The sequence below is a fragment of the Rhododendron vialii genome, chromosome 4a (assembly GCF_030253575.1).
Source record: "Rhododendron vialii isolate Sample 1 chromosome 4a, ASM3025357v1".
NCBI classification, from domain to species: domain Eukaryota; kingdom Viridiplantae; phylum Streptophyta; class Magnoliopsida; order Ericales; family Ericaceae; genus Rhododendron; species Rhododendron vialii.
The window spans coordinates 5,229,577-5,238,676 of NC_080560.1; the positions used below are offsets into that span (position 1 = coordinate 5,229,577).

A 9,100-nucleotide genomic window follows, 5' to 3' on the forward strand; every position below is an offset into this window, starting at 1 on the left:
TGGACGAGACACAAGGTTTGGATTGCCTTGGCCAAGATGAAATCAGTTGGCGCCACATTCGTCAAAGGAAGAGATATGCTAGGTTTATACCAACACAAAGAGCAGAATATATTCAGAAGACAATGCAAAATAGAAAGAGGAAACGCAATGCACATTATACTTCTCCAAACACAAATCATGGTTGTGAACTCTCAGATGGGCAAACACAAAATCCATCACCACATTTCCCTCTGGAGGACAACCTAATGGATTCTGAAATGATCGGTTAGTACTTTAGAACGAGTTAATTGATTGAAACACCTTAATAGTATATACTTTCCACAAATGCCCTACCCTTTATTTGTGAATATGCCATTCATAGGACAACGACTGCGGGAAGTCCATCTTTCCCAACCACATTATCATTTCCAAATGGAGCATGGAGGCTTTTCCCTGGCAACTGGAAACGATGCATCTTTCGTATCTAATCGGCACGACGACATCTAAACTGATATACTCCCATGCAAACATTGCTAACAACAAGGAAAAAGGAAAGCCCCCTTCCGCATCCCCATCTCCTCTCTCCCTTTCTCTCTCCCACTCTCTCAATCATTGGATTCCTCCTAGCTTCATGCGTAACAATTTATTTCTTCAAATTAAGGGCAGACATTAATCATCATGCAATCCTGGTAACATGAAGGTATGCTCTCTCAAATACATTCTTTTACGGGCTTTTATAGACGCAACGTCATCGGATGGAATCCAACAAATAATTAGTTCACTCACTAATGTTTTAGTTTCCTGAAATAGTTTGCCTTGATGGATGATGAATGTCTGAAGATAGAGGTTCAGAAATTGGTGGAGGGTAACATTTAGAGATGGAGTTATTGCTCGGGACCACAGAGACTATGAGTTCTCTTCTCGAATACAGGTCATACTTCGTATATCAAGCACATTGTTTTATTTTCTAAACTTTGTCAATGCTTTGTGAATTAGAGAGATGTGACAGAAACCAATTTCACATGTACAAGGTACAAAGCCTTTTCTATAATCTTTAATTTTTCAAAAGTGGTGTAAGTTGTCTTTGGGTTTTGCATTCTTCGAAACCATTTTCCCACTGATTTGGCGTATTGTCATTAAAAGAATAGTTTCCCTTCATCTCCAAAATTGTTCTGTACACCCTAGATCTCCTATAGACAATCCATGTGAAGATGTACTTGTCCTTTTGAATTTAGCAAAGGGCTAACTGATAGGGAAAAATTATTCAATGCCCCTAGCCAACCCATGCCATGTGGTGCCCTGTGCTCCTTCACCACCACTTATTGATGTGAGATCCATGACTAAGTATATGGACCTCACACCAAGATGTACGAGGGAAAGGCCATGTCACTGAATAATCTCTCATGTGTCACCTCCACATCTTATTGACTATTAGTACACAATCCTTGCAGTTCTTGTATTCAACTCATTGCAATGCTTCAGGTTACACATTTTATATCCTGCAATCTCGGCTTTTGAGATCTGTTGTCTAGGACTCTAGGATGCTTTCTGGAGTATTGATACAAGAGACTATCTATGTACGCTTTTCGGCAACCTATTCTTGTTTTAGGTCATTCTTAGGACCTACATAATTTTGTATCCCTACGTTAAATTTTATCATTAAATTTTATCCCTACATTATACTTACCAAATGAATGGATTAGAAAACCTTGCCAAAAATTATGAACTCCTAATAATAATTAATAAAAGTACTGTATCTTATAGACCATGTTACGAGGGAATAGCATGTATCGTTCTTTACGGTTTGTATTTGATAACCATGTCTCTTTTATCTCATGCTTTCAAATATCCTCTTTCAAAAACTAATGAAGAATGCCAAAGAGGCTGAGAAAATAAAGAAAAATATTAATAATGCCAATAGAGATTCTTGAATTGGACATACGTAGATATAGGCGACAACACCAGTGAAATTGGATGTTGGTTGATCAAGCCTTATGTCTACTTCATTATACGACACGACTTGAAACTACTTGTTCCAAGATTCAAAGAGGATGATTTTTGTACGTAGCGAAGAAAAAATGAGGAATAAGCAGTTCAATGGATGCTGTGGCCTTGAGATTTATGTGCATTATTCTTACTAGCACATTTACTCATGAACTTGGTTACAAACAAATGTAGAGAATTAGATTCTGGATGAGCTTTGAACTTAATTTTTCATTTTTTTCTCCACAGGGTAAGGCTTACCATTTAACTGATCTCCCGTATATGTTGAAAGAATAGCGTCTTAACAAGAGTTCTTGCATGGTGCGCAACACACCCAACACCCATTGTGTTTTATTGAAGGCTTTAATGGTGCTATGAGCCTACATATCACATTCCATCTTTCCGTATCATATTTTTGTAGATTGTTTTTCTTGCCTTTTGGTAGAATACTTTCAATTTGTCGTATGCTGTAATGTTAAAACGGTTTTGCTATTGTCAGCCCAGTGGGCTGACGATAAATACACTAGAAGATAAGGAAAACACGTATTTTTGTGTACATTATACACCCTTTCATACATATTCATACACTTACTATTGTCAGCCCAAATTTTAGAATTTTCCATGTTAAAAACATGTAAAACACATGGTTGAGTAGTAGATAGTTCATTTCTTAGGGCTTGTTTGATAATCTAAATTCAGCACTTAATACTGAATCCATTAAGTAATAAGTGATTCAGTAGGTTTGATAATCACATTTTACATTGCTTAACAAATTAAGTACCACTTAAACTATAGGGTAAAAAGTTGAAAAAAATTAAGTAGCTTTGAGCTACTTAATTTTGGTTGAATTTTTGTGTACTTACATTCAACCATCATACTACCACCACAACCACTCCCACCAACACCGCCAGCTCCATCACTCCACCACCACCACAACTACCACCACCTCCACCACTACACCCCCACCACCACTCCTCCATCACCACCACCAGCTCCACCACTACACCACCACCACCACCAACTCCACCACTACACCACCACCACAACTCCTCCACCACCACATCACCACCACCAGCTCCACCTCTCCACCACCACTACCACTCCACCACCACCACATCACCACCACCAACTCCACAACTTTACCACTGCCGCCGCCACTACCATCACTACACCACCACCACTGCTCCTACCACCACTTCACCACCTCCACCACTCTACCACCATCACCACCACTCTACCACCACCGCCACTCCACCACCATTACTGTAACACCCGTTCCGAGCATGCACGTGCATCGCATATGACATTTAATTTTATGTTGCATAGGTCATGCTAATTGTTACACGTGTTGGGTTATCGTTCACATTTCATTCATAAATTGTTTAGCGATACATGATTAAGTTTGAGAGTTTAATTAAGTTAATTAAAAGTGTTTGACTTGGTTGGTGGAATGAAGGGTGGAGATGAGTTATGACACATTTAAACCTATACACCCAACCTCATGGGATAATTCTTCCCTAATAAATCTAGCTTCTACCGTATTCTACACTATTCCACACCCCCTCCACCGTTTCTTTTGTATCACGTAGGGAGAGAGAGAGAGAGAGAGAGAGAGGAAGAAGAAGTAGAAGAAGAAGAAGAAGAGGAGGAGGAATTGGGGAAAATCTAATTGAAGGTAAACCCTATTTTATACTTAATCTATGTTTTGGGTTTTGATCAAACATGTTTATACCTGGATATTCTTGTAGTTTAAACCCTAATTGGTTCATAAGAGAATGGATTTTAACCTAGCAAATTCGTCCATCTTTGGGACATGTCTCAATTCTGTCAATTAGGGCTTGAACTTGACTGAATCTGTTCTGTTCTTAGCGAATTTTTCTCACAGACTTTCCGACCTTGTAATTTTCTGAAATTTTTACTGGAGATGGATATGCATGTCTAGTTTGTTGGGTAAATTTTTCAGAATTTATTTCGAAGAGGGGAAAAAGTTAAAAATCGCGCACCGAACTGCTGCTGTGAAATTCGTATTGCTGACTGCACTGACGCAAGTTGGGAAAACAGTCATATCTCCTAGCTCGAGACTCGAAATCACATTCCGCTTGTTTTGCTAGAAACTAGACTTATAGAGCTTTCCAGCGGTGCAACCCATGTGCTTTGGTTATGCCTGAGCAATAACAGATTTGCTGTTGAAGTTGACCTAAAATCTGTCTCTGCACCAGTTTTGATATTATGTTAAGTTATAGTCGCGAGGCCGTAGTAAGGTTACCCGAACTCCATTTTTTATGAATGACCTGTCGATTCGAAGAGGAAGAAGTTTACTTTTCAATGGTTAAAGTGTCTTTCTTCAATTCACGATTATGTATTGGATACGGTCAGAACAGTACATGTTGGTCATGGTCTAAGCCTTATTCTTGGGAATTCTTGTATCAAATCTCATTGAATCATCTTTTGAGCATTGAAGAACATCACCCATCATTTTTATTGCATTGGTCTCATGCAGTATCATACTAGGGATGGAGATTAAAAAGAAGATCATATGCTAGATTTATTGATGCATTTTACTTGCATTTTATTATGAGTTGGAGTATGAAATATACTAAGTGTAGTGTCATTCATATTTTAGGATCGGGGGAGGAGTCTCCACCTCAAGGTTGAGAAGGAGGCGTTTCGCTTTTGTCTTTTGAATCTCTAAGGTGAGTGTGCTATTTCATTGAAGTGGCTAGCTAAAAATAAACTTATCATTTTTCTACAAATGTTGGAAATTTTGACGGTAGTGATATGGATCAAGTTGCTTGAAACATGATTTATTTCAAGAGCATGCCATAGCTGTATTGTTGGTTAGAATTGTCTTCTTCTTGATGTACACAAGAAGAGTATAAATAGTCTGTTTGTTGTACACAAACAGGGTATAAATTGTTGAAAGTACCCTGTTTACAGGGTCACGGTACCGTCATAACTCCTAGTTGCGAGGGAAGCAACCCTATGGTTTCTTGAAATATTGTGCTTATTTAATGGTTTGTGAAAAATAACTTGTTTCTTGCTAAATATGGTTAGAAGCATTACTCGATCCATGTTTGCTCGTGTAAATTGTTTTATGCTTTTTGCTTGAATGAAGTAGTAACACTCACAATCCTTCCAGCTAACTGAAGTAGAGTTTTGGTCCACTACTGGTCTGACAGGCTGTAGGAGCGAGGACGAGGGTCGACTTGGTGTCCTTTTGGCATAATACATTTTGTGATATCAATTTTTGGAGAGTTGTCATACCTTATGTGGATGCAACTCATCTTGTAAAGTTCTCTTGTAAATTTTATTTTGGAAGCCGGTTGTAATATTCTTAGTTGACTTTGTTTTGCCTTTATGAAATGAATTTCATTAAGGTTGATATTAAGTTTTCATTAAGACTGATTATGTTAATCCTTCTAGAGCGGGTCATTTCAATTACTCACCACCACTACCATCACTACACCACTACCACCACCACTCCATGTACCATTCCACCATACCACACCACTCCACCACCGCCACTACCAGCACTACACCACCACTCTACCACCTCCACCACATCCACCACCATCACCACCACCTCCACCTCCACCACTCCACCACCACTTCACCACCACCATTCCACCACCTCCACCACTCCTCCACCATTACCATAAGTATATTGTGACTGTTAGTAAATTAAGAGATAATTTGAACAAAATTAATTCATCATTTTTTTAATTCAGTGTTTAATATATTTGTCAAACAGCTTTTCAGCTTAAAAATTTCAGCATTCAGCTTTCAGTACTTAATTTTTCAGCTTTCAATTCAGTTTTCAGTTTTATCAAATAGCCCCTTAATGAGGTGCTTGTTTTTTGAAGGAAATTTTTCTGGAGATCTTCACGTGGGGAAGAATTGCACGGAGAAAATAATTGGAGTGGAAATTGCAAAATTACAATGCTACTGCATTTTGTTGTTTGGACCGAAAAAATAGAAGAGTTCTGTCATCGAATCTAGGTTTATGGACTCCATGGATGTAGAAAGTGGGGTGCCCAATGATCATTTCAAATATGTAATTTTTTTTTATCAGCAACTCATAACACAAAGTACAAAGATAATATAGGCTTGGGTACACCGGCTTAACCATCTAAGACCCTCTTCTCCTAACCACACGGGGGAAATTGATTTAGACCCAACAGGCTGAGCCCATTTCAAATATGTACTATTTCAAATATGTACTTGTAACTGCCATTTGGATTTGACATGGAATAAAATGTATTCTTGGACCATATCTTGGTTCTGCTTAAGATATCGTCGGCAATAAAACGTATTCTTCTTAAGTTAAACTTCTAAATGCTTTGGTACATGAGTCATTTTAGCTCTGACAACGCAATTTTGATATTGTTTTGTGGAAAGATAGTTCAAATTTTTAGACATGATAAGTTGCAATTGCTTTTCGTCACATGTGCCTCCCACGTGCATTGCACGTGCTCCTATACCAGTATGTATTAAATGGGCCCATTTGTTAAAAATTGGTTTGACTAAATGGTGGGCCAAGAAGGGAAAAAAGGGAGTCGGCTGGAAGTAAATAAAAAAGAAAAGAAAATAGGTTTCTTTTATGTGGACAATCAGCGACTTATAAAAGGGCATCAGTACTCACGCATGACGGGGATCTCTGACGGACGAAACAGGAGCACGCATAGCGAATAAGAGAGGGCTGTCGAGACTTTTGTCCGCGAGAGTCTTCTTCCTCTCAGGTTTTTAAGCTTTGTTCAATTACTTGCACTCCGGTAATTGATTTTAATTTAAGTTTTTAATAAAAGTTATTCGCTGGTATTTGATTAGTTGATATTTTTCTGGTTATTTTTCATCTCGCTCGATAGAAGCATGTTTCAAGTTAGAGTTTCTTTTGTTTCTTGCTTAATAATGAGTGAGTAGTCGTATAGGTAGGGTCGCAGGGTGATTAGCACACCGTGACCAGTCCGGACACTGCTCCTATTTTCAAACAATTAAAAAGACATTTTTAGATTGGTAAAATACTTCCCGCAGACGAACCCGGGCATTGTCAGAGCCCATATGAACGGGAGAATTGGTGTCCAAAACTCATTCTCTGTTTCGCAAGGGTAAACGGCAACCATAGGGTCTCGCATTTTGCGGGGTATTTTTTTCAATCCAAAGTTGAACGTTTTTAAGAACATTGAATGGAGCAGGTTAACACGGTCTGGTTACGAGTGCTATGAATCCTACGACCGTACCTCATTTTAATTATTTGAAAAGAATAGTTGTTTCCTTAAGTTTTAGTTAATCTCAATCAAATCGACAAGGGGCGGCTACCTAAGAGTCCGTTTAAATAACAACCCGAATTTTTAGTCAGTACACATCACTGTCTCTGTGGATTCGACTCTGAACTTACCGGATATTGTGCTACGTTAGTCTCAGCCCTACGCTTGGGGCAACCCATTATTTTACGTCTAGGAATCGGTCAAGCATTTTTTTTTAAATTAACGAACAACTTTAATTAAGAACAAAAGTTAAAACGAGTTGGCGAGTAATTGAACAAAATTTCAAGAACTTGAAGAGAAAAATAAACTCTGAATAAAAAATGTAAGTCAGAAAAAGCAAAAGTATTTTTTCTTCGGAACTCTCGCCGTCGCCCCATTCTTCGTTCCTTGTTTCGCCTTTCTTTTTTTTTTTTTCTGTTTCATACGTGGGAATAATGATGATTTCTGCACAGCTTCCATTTCTTTCCTTTTTTGGTCTTGTTATTGTCAGCCTACTGGGTTGACGATAAATACACTAAAGGACAAGGAAAACACGTATTTTTGTGCACTTTTTACGCCATTTAATACACATTTATACACTTACTATTGTCAGTCCATTGGACTGATTTTAGAATTTTCCTTCCTTTATAACCTATTTTCCTCCTCAGTAGAGTTGTGGGCCATGCCCATTACTCCATTAGGTCTAATTCTTTTACTTAGTCCAAGACTAAAGTCAAAATAACATGTACTGAAAAGTAGCCCTTTTGGGCCCACCATAAAAAAATGTACAACTTCTATTCCTCTGCTATCAATTACGCCTTCACAATCACGTGTACAGTTGGAACATTTTTAAGACCCAATTCTTATACCTCTAGCCATGACTTGGAATGTATTTTAATATATTCTTCAAAATACCTACAATAGGGAGATAGAAGAGGGAGAAATTGACAATAGGGAGATAGAAGGGGAAAAGGGCGGTGATGGTGGTGTGGGGGGTGGTGGTGGTGTTGGTGCTTAACAGTAGAGGAGAGAGAGAAGGGGAGAAGGAGGAGGAGGAGAAAGGGGAAGAGGAAGATGACTGTTGGGGTGGGAGGGGTATTTTTGAAAGTTTAGGGATATTTGTTAGGCTGCATTTAGAATATTGTTATAAGATTTGTGGGTTAGATTTAGAAGAGGCTAGGCTTAGGAAATTTGTGGTTGCAAATAGAAAGCCCCAAAAAAATCGAAGACCCCTCAGAAGGACAATTTTCATCCTCTGCAGTGACGACGCCGTTTGTTTGAAGATTAGGGAAATAAAATATGTTGGGGCCTGGTCTATATAAACTCGACCCAAATTGGATAGACACATGCCTCAATCCTATGGTAGGATTTAGGCATGAGGGGGCAATGTTTACACCCAATTTTGGCCAAAAATAAGAAATGGTGTTTCAACGCCGTCGAAAATAGTTAAGGACAATGTTGGGATTAAAAGAGGCACTAGTTCGAGCCCGAAGCAATTATTTGCCCGTTCTTCATATAGAGATTGGCCAATATTCGGGGAGAAGTGTGATGAGGCCTGAGCCTTTGCAATAAAAACCAACGAAACTCAACAAAGGTCATTTTAGGCCGAGAAGTAGTGCGTCTATCCCTGTTTAGCTCATCTTTCTCAGTAGGTCCAAATCAGTTAATGGCCTGCTTCTGAAAGGCCTGCTTTAAAAAAGATTAGGGGTGAGTCAGGAGGCTTGGATTATACATGGGTTGGGCTTTCGCAAGGTTCAACGAATGAACCTTATGCAAATGTTGGGCCCTGCATTTTGTGGTCCAATGCCCAATATTCGTTTGTGTAGAATCTGAAAGAAGTCTCTAGAAAAAGAATAGCTTAAGGCTTAAGGAGAAGCTTGCTAAGAGAGGAAGTG

General features: G+C 38.8%; 1 long non-coding RNA gene across 1 annotated transcript; it reads left to right on the plus strand.

The window, feature by feature from the left end:
* Positions 1-7: 7 nt before the first annotated feature.
* Positions 8-6,016, plus strand: LOC131322483 (uncharacterized). Its single transcript, XR_009198853.1, has 3 exons — positions 8-264; positions 362-910; positions 5,826-6,016. It is a non-coding gene; the product is annotated as an uncharacterized LOC131322483 (long non-coding RNA).
* The last annotated feature ends 3,084 nt before the right edge of the window (positions 6,017-9,100 follow it).